This window comes from Chiloscyllium plagiosum, chromosome 2, assembly GCF_004010195.1.
Source record: "Chiloscyllium plagiosum isolate BGI_BamShark_2017 chromosome 2, ASM401019v2, whole genome shotgun sequence".
Lineage (NCBI taxonomy): Eukaryota > Metazoa > Chordata > Chondrichthyes > Orectolobiformes > Hemiscylliidae > Chiloscyllium > Chiloscyllium plagiosum.
The window spans coordinates 98,636,303-98,649,483 of record NC_057711.1 but is presented as its reverse complement, the minus strand read 5'-3'; the positions used below and the strand labels follow the sequence as shown (position 1 = coordinate 98,649,483).

Genomic DNA, 13,181 nt, shown 5'->3' with positions numbered 1-13,181 from the left:
GCATAAGCCTATCATGGGGAACCTTATCAAATGCCTTACTAAAATCCATGTATACTACATCCACTGCTCTACCCTCATCCACCTGCTTGGTCACCTCCTCAAAGAATTCAATCAGACTTGTAAGGCAAGACCTACCCTTCACAAATCCGTGCTGGCTGTCCCTAATCAAGCAGTGCCTTTCCAGATACTCATAAATCCTATCCTTCAGTACCCTTTCCATTACTTTACCTACCACCAAAGTAAGACTAACTGGCCTGTTGTTTGTTTGTTGCTGCCTCAGTCCAGCAAACTTGCTGTCAGCAAGTTTAGCATATTGCTATGTTGAACTACTTAATCAAAGTGGCAGCTGGTGCTTTATTGACTGAATTAGGATATTTCTTATTACAAATTCAAAAATATGAAATAAGTTGAATAGTTTACTACACATCTCAAACATTAATATAAAGGAAAGTGAAGCAATCTTGGGCAAGTGAGTATTTTTCAGATTATATGAGAGTTACAAGTTGGAATAGAAAATAATCATAAACTAGGATTTTGTTGCTAAACAGAATTGCAAAAATACTAAGATTCCAATTAAGATAAATGAGATATGATGCTACAACAGAGTATGATCCGGTATAGAATCAAACCACAGAGATGATTCTAAAACAGAATTTGCTGGAAAAGCTGAGTAGGTCTGGCAGCACCTGTGAAGAGAAATCAGAGTTAATGTTTTGGATCCAGTGACCTTTCCTCAGACCCGAAACTTTAACTCTGATTTCTCTGCACAGGTGCTGCCAGACCTGCTGAGCTTTCTCGGCAACTTCTGTTTTGTTTCTGATTTACAGCATCCACAGTTCTTTCAGTTTTTACAAAGGTGAGTCATCCTTAATTCCAAATGATCAATTGAACTAGAAAAACAAGAACTTCATCTGGCGAAGTAAAGGCTTTCACGTCCTTAATTACTGGATATTTGCACACAAAATTGGCAGAAAGTCAAATATGCTTGGAAACATAAACACTTTCCATTTCAGGGTAAGGAGGAGGGACAATGATTATCAATGTGAAGAAAATCATTAGTGGTTTGTAGGATCAAGCAAAAATCCCCATCATCTGAAATACTGGACAAGAACTTGGACTTTTCCAATGTCTAAAATGTCAGGTAAAACCCTGGACTGAGGCAGCAACAAACAAACAACAGAGCTGGCAGAATGGAGATTTCTGTCTGGGACTATTATTCAGCCTGGAATTCTAACTTAAATCTTCTCTCTAAACGGACAATCAACCAAACAGACTCTGCCTTGAGACAGCTTTTACATCTTGGCCACTCAGCATAGACAGTATAGGGCTTACAGAAATACTGGGCATTCAACTTCAATCAAAATTCACACAACCTCTTAAGGATCAGCAAATCAATTGACTTCAGAAGGAAACACCTGAAACACAATGAAAAGCACAGATTTAGCGTGAATATAAGGGGCCACAATCAATATAATTGCGGGCCCAAAATTTACCTGGAGGAGCAATTCTGAGAGCAATTTAGAACGAAGAGCTTCTGAGCAGGAGCTTCCAAGCACTGGCTTATTACAAACCAGGAAAACCAATGGCAACCAACCACAACAGCGGATCCAAAAACCAATACACTTTGCAAACCAACCAACTCAACAAACACCACAAGGCCTCAGACACATCCTGAAGTGAAAATCAGGCCCAGAAAGCTAGCTGAAAGTAAAGAAATCCAGGTACTTGCCCGTTGGACCCAATATGCATCTTACAGCATCTGCACTCAATCCAAACTGATAAACCTATGCAGTCTGAAGTCTTCATCCAGCTGTGTTCAGCAAGCAGGAGCAACCAGTGTATCTCAAAACCATGTTTTCTTTAGTAGTGAGCTGAACTCCTGAGACACCAAAGTTCTGACCTAGCTAGCAGTGGTGACAGTGCATTGGGACCCCATGGATAGGAAGCCTGATTAAATATTCTATCATTGAACATGATTAGAACCTAAAAACAATAGTTTTAATCTAGCTAACATGTGTTTAATAGCATTACTGCTCTCTGTATCGTTGATTGTGTCAATTTCCCTTTTATTGTATTTACTTATATTTCTTGCATTATGCTTCTTGCATTTTAAATAAAGCAGAGATTCTTTTGCCTTGAAACATCTGACTAGTGTCTTGTTTATTTCATTTTTCCTTAGTAAGTCCAGTATCTAGAACCAGGGAGCCTGGGAGGTTATTCAAACCACTTAAAAATCAGAAAATAACTGATTGTAAAACTCCAGGCTGGACTGACTATCCAGACATCCAAGAAGACAATGTGATCAAATCACTGACATGTCTCTGATGCATTAAACAATGACTTTCTAAGCGCAAATAAACACTTGGAGAGAACAGACCATTAACCACCTCTGAGAAAACCCTGAATGAGTTCTGATTTGGAGATGCCGGTGTTGGACTGGGGTGTACAAAGTTAAAAATCACACAACACCGTGTTATAGTCCAACAGGTTTGATTGGAAGCACACTAGCTTTCGGAGCGACGCTCCTTCATCAGGTGATATCGCCTGATGAAGGAGCGTCGCTCCAAAAGCTAGAGTGCTTCCAATTTAAACCTGTTGGACTATAACCTGGTGTTGTGTGATTTTTAACTTTGAATGAGTTCAGGAAGTTTGGTGCAGTCATGACAAAGCTTATCCAGGTGAAACAGATTTTTTTAAAATTGGCAGGTGTTTGGAGGAGAATTGACAGTGTGCTGCTGGAAATGCACACCAGGTCAGGCAGCATCCGAGGAGCAGGAAAATCAACATTTCGGGCTGGAGCTCTTCATCAGGCAAAGGAGAATGTCAAATTTGTAGAAAGATAACGACTAATGGAGATCTAAACGTTAACTCTTGGCTATGTCATATAGAAAGCAATGTCAGATTGTAGGATGGAGACACATTGAAGAGAAAAGCAAGAAGCCAGATCTTATAAAACTGCAGATGCTGGAATCCAAAGTAGACAGGCAGGAGGCTGGAAGAACATAGCACACCAGCATCAGGAGTCGTAGAAGTCAATTTTTCAGTTGTAACCTTTCTTCAGGACAGGCGGTGGGTGTAAGAGGAGCTGCAGATAAAGGGGGTGGCGAGGCAGAGTGGTGAAGTGGGGATAGGAGAAGACCTGGTTGGTCAATGCGAGGAATGAATGCGGTTGATAGCAGAGAAGAGTGGAAGGGAGGGGGAGGGGCTGGGATGGGGATCGGGGAAGGGAGGGGAGGTTATATGAAATTGGAGAACTCAATGTTGAGCCCTTTGGATTATAGGCTGCCCAGGTGGAAGATGAGGTGTTATTCCTCCAATTTGTGATTTTGTTCATTGTGGCAATGGAGGAGGCCAAGGATGGTCATGTTAGAAAGGGAGTGGGAAGGGGAATTAAAATGAACGGTGACTGGGAGGTCTGGTCAGGCCCCATGGGCTCATCTGGGATGCTTGGCAAACCATTCCCTAAGTTTACGTTTGGTCTCCCCAATGCAGAGAAGACCACATCAGGAGCACCTGATGCAGTGAACTAGGTTAGAAGAACTAGATCCCACCACTAAGAACATCTTCTATTCCCCACCCCTCTTTGCCTTCCGCAAAGACTGTTCCCTTCGACAGTCATTGGTTAGCGCCAATCTCCCCACATGCACAAAAGAGAGGGATGACCCCAAAGTTGAGGGAACCAGAATGTCACGTGAGTTTGGGTAGAGAAGAGAAATGACAAAAGCACAATATCACTTTGTGGTCATTCATAGGTCCTCTGTCAATAACCGCACAATTTAATTGAGTATGAAAGAAGAAACAATAGGACATTTTAGAAAAGTACATTCATCATCATATGAAAAAGAAAATGCAGTCTTGATGAGGAGTTCATAGAATGTTTTCAGAATAGTTGTTCAGAACAGCACAACTGATACCAACAGGGGAGCAGACTGTACTATCACTGCAAGAGACGACTTCCAACCAGAGAGAATCTATCCATCTCTACTTGATGTTCAATGGTATTGCTGTCATGGAATCATGCACCATCATTATATCCAGATGTACTATTGAACAGGTATTGAACTGAACTGGCCACATGAACACTGGGACTTCAAGAGCAGAGCCAGAGGCTGGGAATTCTGCAGCAAGTAAATGACTTCTTGACTCCCAAACCTATCTACTGCGGTCAAGCCTGGTAAGATGGATTAAAATAATTGAATATCTCTGAAAGAAGCTGCAACTGCATACATGTCATTCTGTGTACTAGCCAACTAAATGTACAAACCACATTGCTCTCAGCAACTTGAAATGAATCCCTCCAGCATTACATAATAGCATTAGAAGTGCAGCAGAGAAAGAGTTGGTCTATTAGCGGGCTCTTATCCAAATTTCTGCATTCAAAAGTATCATCTCTGAAAATAAGGACTGCATATCACCAAATTAGGTTATTATCCTGTTAAACAGCAAGTTTCTGTGGAACAAACCTACTTCCAGGTGGTGAGAAAACCTTGGATTTCATAAAGTTCTAGCGATGGATTCCAAAGGGGAGAACATTTTATAAATCACTGGTTTGACGTCAGCAGGATAACAGTGTCCTCTTAAAGTATCAAAACTTTAGAAAATTTACACAGATTTGGATGGGGTGCTCAAGAGATTTAGGAGAGAGTGAGGATTGCAGATTCTGGAGATCAGAGTCAAAAGTGTGGTGCTGGAAAAGCATAGCAGGTCAGGCAGCATCTGAGGAGCAGGAGAATTGACGTTTCTTGATGAAGGGCTTATGCCCAAAATGTTGATTCTCCTGCTCCCTCGGATGCTGCCTGACCTGCTGTGTTTTTCCAGCACCACACTCTCGATTTACCAGAGTACAAACAATAATGAGGATGGTCAATGATGTGGAGCAACTACATAATTTAGGACTACTACCAAAACAAAAAAGGTCAAGGAATGATTGAATCAGAGTGTTGAAAAAAAAATGAGGGATTTGATGGGAAGGTGAGGGCAACATTTTCCAGCAGAAGGAAATTTGCTAATCAGAGGACAGTGATTCAAGATAGTGGAGCAAGAGGATATCAGGTTGATGAGATTTCCCTTCAGACTCAGTGATTTATGATTTTGACTGTTTTGACTGGAGGGACAGTGGAAGCAGATATGATGTAACTTTGAGAAGGGAATTGGGCACACATTTGAAGGAAAAAGAAGAAAAAGCTATGGAGAAAAATCAGAAAAAGGAAAGGTCAGGCATGAGGACGTTCACTGATGACTGCATAATGTGCACTAATCATGATTCCTCAGATATTGAAGCCATCTGTGTCTATACATAGAAAGAGTAGGCAATGTTCAGACTTGCATGCATATATGGCAAATAACATTTATGTCACACAAGTGCCAGGCAATGATTATCTCATGCACCTTAAAACAGGTGAAGGAGAGTGGTGTCTCAGTGATATTTTACCATTTTATTTTATCAATTGATCTTTAATTACAATGTAGATTTCACTTTTAAAGCTGCAAAGTTCTCCACATGGTGTCAAACCATCAAGGAAGGGAATGAGCATATCTTTGGGAAGAAAGTAACATGCTCAGACATTAAAACAATCATGTGTCCAATCAGCAGAAATTCTACAACAAAAACTGTGAAATTATAGCTTCTCATTCAGTTCATAAGTAAGAAACTTTGCTGTATCAACTTCAACAGTGGAGGAAGAATAATATAGAACAACTTCTGCATCATTGAATCCAGTCTCAGTGCCACAGAAATGATGAGTAGTTTTCTATATTGCAAAAAAAATTACATACTTCCAGATATGTGTATCGTGAGAATATGTTTCATTTTGTTTGTATGCTTTCAAATAGAAAAGCAATAATTTGGAAAGACAGAATAATGAGTCCATAAAAAGACTTTAAAAATTATACACACCAAAAAGACTAAGCATATTCCAACCTAATAATAAATGCTAAAGAAGTTCAATTTGCTCACATAAACTAATTTTTATTTTCACTGATTGTTAAAAGAATTAAACTTACCGTCTGCTATGTGATCAGTCTAAATATAATGGATAATGATCAATTATATTGCTGTTCGGCTTGCCAAAATTGCTGAATTGCAGCTGGACACAGGAATGCTTAGCAAATGTATTCACTATGTTATCACACAGTGGACCCATTTTTCTCACTAGTGTTCTCAAGCCAGAAAACCACATCAACATTTCACATTGATCAACTAGATTTTACCATATCAGCTTGAGGTAGTGTCTTTTTTTAATTCATAGAATCATAAAGTCCCTGTGGAAACAGACCATTCACCCCATTGAGTCCACAGTGACCCTCACCCAGACCCACCCCCTACCCTCTCCCTATAACTCTGCATTTCTCATGGCTAATCCACCTAGTCTACATATTCCTGGACACTATGGGCAATTTAGCATAGCCAATCCACTGAACCTAATTATCCACTGTGTTCATCAGTTTTACATGCAACAATAGTTTCATGTACTTCCCAACAACGTTGCACTTTAAACTGTTTTAAAGGTCTATGAAATAAATTGATTATCAAGGGTTACAAGTTGAATTTGCTATTTATTTATTTTGCAAAACACTTCAACCTCACCGGTGTGTCATCGAACAGGCCGGAAAGGCTTATTCAGGATTAATGATGATTCAAAGCAGTGTACCACTTGATCCATAAAGCAATAACAGGAGATGAATAAAATCCCAAAGGAATGCTACAGCTAATGCATAAAAACACAACAGAGAGAGTTCATGTGCTTTGAAGAAATGTCTATTTTTATTCTGAAAACAGGAAACACGATCATGGGCAATTTCTCATTTAACACGTTATTCTGTGCTCCACTTGAATTCCAAAAATGCAATGATCTGATAAATTATCAGTGCAGTAAGTAAGGATTAACCTTTTAAATCAGTCACAAATCTGTTCATTTGATTTGAAAAAATCTTTCAGGCACTTCTTTTAGTTCTGACCTCACAGTGAAACTATCTTGGAGCACAGCAAACTCTGTATGCATTCTTATTAATGGAACTCTGTTAGATGTGTATTTGAAAAATAAATTTTGACAAAGCACTGAGTGAATCAATTGTTTAATCATTTACTGCAGAATGAGCCATTTCCATGTAAATTGCATTTCCTAACAGAACTGCCTGTGCTGCCCATGAAGTATTTTTCTCTACATATAAAAAGAAATCTATAATGACAGATTTTGCATTATAACCCTGCAGATTAGAAATTTTTCACAATGTTAAGCACATGAAGGTTTCTAGCTAATATTTTACCCATTTGAAGCAGGAAGTCAAGCAAGAGTTCATGGGTTTCTTTTCTTACCAAATCCCAGTGAAATTAAATGAAGTTTTGTACTTCAGCATCCTCAATGACACTATGCATTCTAAACAGTCCCATGTTGACCAACAAAGATTCTTATTTTTACTTGGATCAGAAATCAGACAGACAAATACTCAGTGTTGTACATAGAAACAAAAAGTGTGAGAGAAACTCAGCATGTTTGGCAGAATCTATGGAGATTTTCAGTCCAGTATGACTCTTCAGAACCCATGAGAAGTTATCTCTGTAGTGCCCAGGTTTTCAGCACTACTTCAGTTGTGGTCCATGCTCAGTGAAATCTTTATATACACCAAACAAAAGATTACTCTTGCCAGAAACAAGTGTTAATCAATTAGCATAAGCAGCAAGTGGCCTAACACCTATGTTGCAACCTCTTGTTACTTTGGCTTGAGCCTGAGGCAGCCAAAACCATTGGCAAACCAATGGAAAACCAACACTGGAACCTGCAATTAAAAGTAGTTTTCACCTTAAACACTGCCTTCTTTTGTCCAATAATATCTGGCCATTTTCCTTCAGATCCTGCTGATTTTATCCAATCGTTTATTTACACATTGGTACTTGAATCTGGAAGGGTTTGGACCTTTATGCCTTCTAAATGATATCCAAATAACCAAAACCCCATTGCAGCAGATATCATTGAATCCCTCCAGTGTGGAAGCAGGCCTTTCGGTCCATCGAGTTCACACTGGCCCTCCCAACAGCATCCCACCCATTTTTATGGTAAACCCACCTAGCCTGCACATCCTTGGATACCAGGGAGTGGCAGATGGAGTTTAATTTAAATAAATGTGAGGTGCTGTATTTTAGAAAGGCAAATGAAGGCAGGACTTATATACTTAATAGTAATGTCCTGGGAAGTATTGCTGAAGAAAGAGACCTTGGAGTGCAGGCTCACAGTTCCTTGAAAATGGAGTGGCAGGTAGATAGAATAGTGAAGAAGGCATTGGTGTGCTTGCCTTTATTGGTCGGTACATGGAGTATAGGAGTTAGGAGGTCATGCTGCAGCTGTACAAGACATTAGCTCAGCCACTTTTGTAATACTGCATGTAGTTGCGGTCTCCCTGCTTTTGGAAGCATGTTGTGAAACTTGAAAGGGTTCAGAAAAGGTTTACAAGGATGTTCTAGGGTTGGAGGCTTTGAGCAATAGGGAGAGGCTGAATAGTCTGGGGCTATTTTCCCTGATGAGTCGGAGGCTGAGGGGTGACCTTACAGAGGTTTACAAAATCATGATGGGCATGGACTGGGTAAATAGACTAGGCCTTTTCCCCGGGATGGGGAAATCCAAAACGAGACGGTATAGGTTTAAGGTGAAAGGGGAAAGATTTAGTCTGGATCTAAAGGGCAACCTTTTCATGCAGAGGTTGGTGCATGTATGGAATGAGCTGCCAGACAAAGTAGTGGAGGCTGGTAAAATTGCAGCATTTAAAAGGCGTCTGAATGGGAACAGGAATACAAAGGGTTTAGAGGTGGGATATGGGTGAAATGCTGGCAAATGAGACTAGATTTATTTGGGATATCTGGTCAGCTTGGACAAATTGGATTCAAAAAGTGTGGCATTCGGAAAGCACAGCAGGTAGGGCGAGGTCTGAGGAGCTGGAGAGTTGACGATTCGGGCATAAGTCCTTTGTCAGGAATGTGGGGGGGGGGGGTGAAGGGGGCTTGAAACATTGACTTTTCTGCTCCTTTGATGCTGCCTAACCTGTTGTGCTTTTCTAGCGCCACCCTTTGCAACTCTTTCTTCAAATAGATCCCTATACCAAATTGTGTCCATGTGTCCCAATAAAGTTCAGTTTTATGTACCTCTGCAGATTCAGTAGGAGTTCTGTATTAGAGGCAAAAAATGTGACGCTGATGAAGGGTTTACGCCCGAAACGTCAACTCTCCTGCTCATCGGATGCTGCCTGACCCACTGTGCTTTTACAGCAACATATTTTTCGACTCTGATTTTCAGCATCTGCAGTCCTCACTTTCTCCCAGCAGTTCTGTATTAGTAGAAAAGGAAGCTGGGAAGGCGATAGGTGGATGCAGGTGGGGTTGTTTGTGATAGGTTGGTGGGGAGGGAAGGAAGATGGGCAGGTAAGACAGTTCAAAAGGGCAATGTCAAGTGCGAGGGATGGATTGGGATGAGCTGGGGTAGGGGATATTTTGGAAACTAGTGAAGTCAATGTTAATGCCATGTGTTGGAGGGTCCTAAAGTGGAAGATGAGGCGTTCTTCCTCCAGTTGTCGGGTGGCTTGGATTTGGCGGAGAAAGCAGCCCACGACTTGCGTCCTTGGCACAGTGGGAGGGGGAATTGAGATGGTCAGCCACAGGACAATGGAATTTTTGGTGCATGTGTCCCAGAGATGCTTTTCTGAAATGTTCTGTGAGTTGGCACCTTGACTCCCCGATGTAGAGGAGACCACATTGAGAGCAACGAACATAGTAGATGAGGTTTTTGGATGTGCAGGAAAATCTCTGCTGCATATGAAAAGATCCTTTGGGGCATTGGATGGAGGTAAGTGGGGAGGTGGCCAGGGAAGATGCCAGGTGTGGAAGGTGGGTTGGTGGGGGACATGCATCTATGAGGAAGTCACAGATGGAATGGTCTCTGTGGAACGCAGATAGAGATGGGGTCTGATTGTAGGTGGTGGAAATGATGCAGGATAATACATTGTATCTGGAGATTAGTGAGGTGGAAGGTGAGGACCAGGGGAGGTTCTATCATCTTCTGCCTTTGGACCCTTCAACCACAGGGCATCAATATTTTCCAGCATCTGCAGTCTTTAATTTCGCCATGGACAAGTTGGACCAAAGGATCTGTTTCTGTGCTGTATAGCTCTATGTCTCTACATGGTCAGTTCACTTAACTTGCACGTCTTTGAACTGTGGGAAGAAACTGGAACACACAGGGGAAACCAGCACAGACACAGAGAGAACATGCAAACTCCACACACAGTCACCTGAGGATGGAATCAAACTATGGTCCCTGGTGCTGTGAGGCAATAGTCTAACCACTGAGCCACCGTGCCACCCATGCTCCTATAATGTCACATTGGCGCTTCATCAGATTAGGCCCAGAAAATAAACATCTGAAACTGCATATCACTTCAGATAGGCACTAAACCACTCAAAGTGTTTTAAAAAGTTGAATTTGTGAAGATATTTTATTTTCTCTCCTAACTTAATCATTGTCTCCCTCTCTATTTCTAACTTACATCTAATGACTGTCATTTGCTTCTACCCTCCCTGCGTTCATTTCTCTCTTAAATCACAACTGTTGAGGAGATGAACAATTAATTATGTCATTCACCAAGACTCCTTTGAGCTTGTTCAACCACTATCAGATTGCACTTCCAGCAGTTTATGGTGCAAATTTTCTTTGAACTGAAGGGGAATAAAAATCAATTTATGAGACACAGTGTACGTCTACTTCTGCAAGAAACCCTTTGGCTGTTGTTCTGAAGTTGGAACACAGAGTAAGTAGGACGAGAAAGCCTTTTACCAATGTACAAGTCACAATCTTAAAAGCTGTTGTATGTTCATTTTCAGTGTTCTAACTTTGCACTTTACCTGAGTTTAATATTTCAGCAGTTCATGTACTTTTCTTCACAAATATTTATGTTTTATCAAAGATAATGTCATTCGCACATATAGGGAACAACATATTGATTGTAACTGACAACTACATTGTAATAGATTTCAATGTATGAAGCTAAAACAGCTAGCTAGATGAATCAGAAAATGCTCTATTGCATGTCATCACTTCAGCTACACCAAACAAAAGTTTAAAAGACTACAGTCTTCACTTTATTAGATCTTAATTGAGACCCAATATACCTTCGCCTCTTAAATGCAATGTCAACCTTAAACTTTTGTAGTCTGATTCAATGCGACACGATGAGTCTAAAGCTACACTATGAGTCTAAATTTGAAGCAGACTTTGTTGAGGATAAGGCAAGGTCAAGAACTGTCATCAGTCTTAGAATACTAAATACTGCTTGGTAACCCTGGGTGTACCAGGCTCTTGCCTTGCTGTTACAACACTATTATCTAGATGAGTATCTCTGTTCTAATCCAACAGTCAGATAACGAAATCCACTCACACTATGCTATTTATGCCATCATCACAAGGTTACTCCAGGACCCCAAAGAGCCTACAAACCCATCACAATATTCCTTTCTGCTTGAAGGCAATGTAGTTAAGCAACCTCTACGATCCTTAGTTCTGCGTTCTGAACACATGGTGAAGTGTGGATGTTGGAAATCAGAATAAGAAACAGAACATTCTGAAAATACTCGACAATGCTAATGAAAGTCAGTGAGAGTAAAAGAAAATGGGTGGAATTATCACGTAGAGGTGAAGGGCTCTTGTCCATTCATGGACAGACAATGAGGACCCTACACATTGCCTCTTTTTGTGAAGAGTGTTCTCAGCACAGGGACTTGAAGGGGCAGAGGGCATGCCCTCCCCAACTGTATCCAAGTGCCAAATAGTGGAAATCCTCTTCACACTGTGCTGCTGTTTCATCAGAAGCCGGTAGTTCCCTTTGAGGGACGGATTCTGCTGTTAGAAGAGGGAATAGTTTTCCATGGCTCACACCAACCCCTTCCTCAGACAAATCTTTAAATGAGGTATTTAATGTAGGAATTCTGTATGGCAAAGGACTGGCTTATATTAACAGCAGCAGAGTGAGACCCTTAAGTGGGCGATAAATTATCATTTTTGGCTCTCAATTGGTGGCATTCAGAGAGGAAACTGAGGGATCCCTTATATCATGGAATTGAATCAACATGGCATCAGGAAGGTGGCAAAGTCTCCTTGTGGCACTTTCCCACAAGATCAAATGCCACTAAACATGCCATGGGAAAGGACACAGGATTCCACCTGTTATCTCTGTTTCTGTCTCCATGGATGGTGTCTGAACAGCTGAATATTTGAAGCATTTCTTTTCACTACATATGCTCCTGAATAAGGTTGGAACACAACTTCCATCGCCAATAATATTAAAAAAAAAACTGAATGGAATAACAGGTAGGTATCTTACCAATGAGGAAAGAATTTGATAGCAATCACAAACAGAAGTCTCTTCAAGGCTTCCCTGAAAAATACAAAATGAATCAGAACTTTAAAGAACTGCATCTCCACTATGCCAGGCAGCTAAAGTTGTTAGAAAATAAATCTTGAGCAAAGAATCACAGTTTTCATCCCATTGCTACCAAAATGTTGTCTTAATTTATCATTGTGACTGTCTTCAAAAGGATAAATCTTTTCACAGCTACAGTGTCACATTTACATCGCATTTTTAGATTGTTGATTATATCTTTTACAGTTACATTATTTACAATTATTTATATCTTTGTCAATGTTGTACCAATGAGCTTGCATGCTTGTCTAGTGTTGAAATCAGTGACAAAACAGATAATCACACACATCAGGAGATTACATTTCATATCATCTTAAGTGCTATAGTTATTACTTCAATTAACCTTGTAAGTTAAGAGTGAAAGGCAGACACGATGAAATTTAGAGACAATTATTGTTTCTCTGTTGCATCTGTTCTAATGCCATCTTCTGCAGGGGTCCTCAGAAATGTTCACCCTTTTCCTCAACTGAGGATTATCTGCCATCTTGATCTGATCTATTTCCTCCACCCACTGCTTTTCTTTCCTCCCTTAATATAACAAGGATCCCTTGGTCATCATTTTCCATCCCATCAGCATCCACATCCAAAGACTCAGAAGCTGCCTTTTCTGCCACCTCCAGTGGGTTGCCACTACTGGACAAATACCCCCTTTCTCTCTTTTTTCAACACTTTGCAAGAACTGTTCCCTCAAGGACTCCCTGGTCCACTCCCCCATACCCGCC

The 13,181-nt window shown here is 40.7% G+C and overlaps 1 protein-coding gene across 42 annotated transcripts in view; it reads right to left on the bottom strand.

Moving 5' to 3' along the window:
• The window catches only part of LOC122562121 (receptor-type tyrosine-protein phosphatase delta), a 2,454,643-nt gene that overhangs the window by 1,823,504 nt on the left and 617,958 nt on the right, over positions 1 to 13,181 (bottom strand). For all 42 annotated transcript variants that reach the window (XM_043714668.1, XM_043714784.1, XM_043714721.1 and 39 more), the window contains exon 3: positions 12,361 to 12,414. The gene's annotated coding sequence lies outside the window, so the exon portion shown is untranslated. The remainder of the gene's footprint in view (positions 1 to 12,360; positions 12,415 to 13,181) is intronic.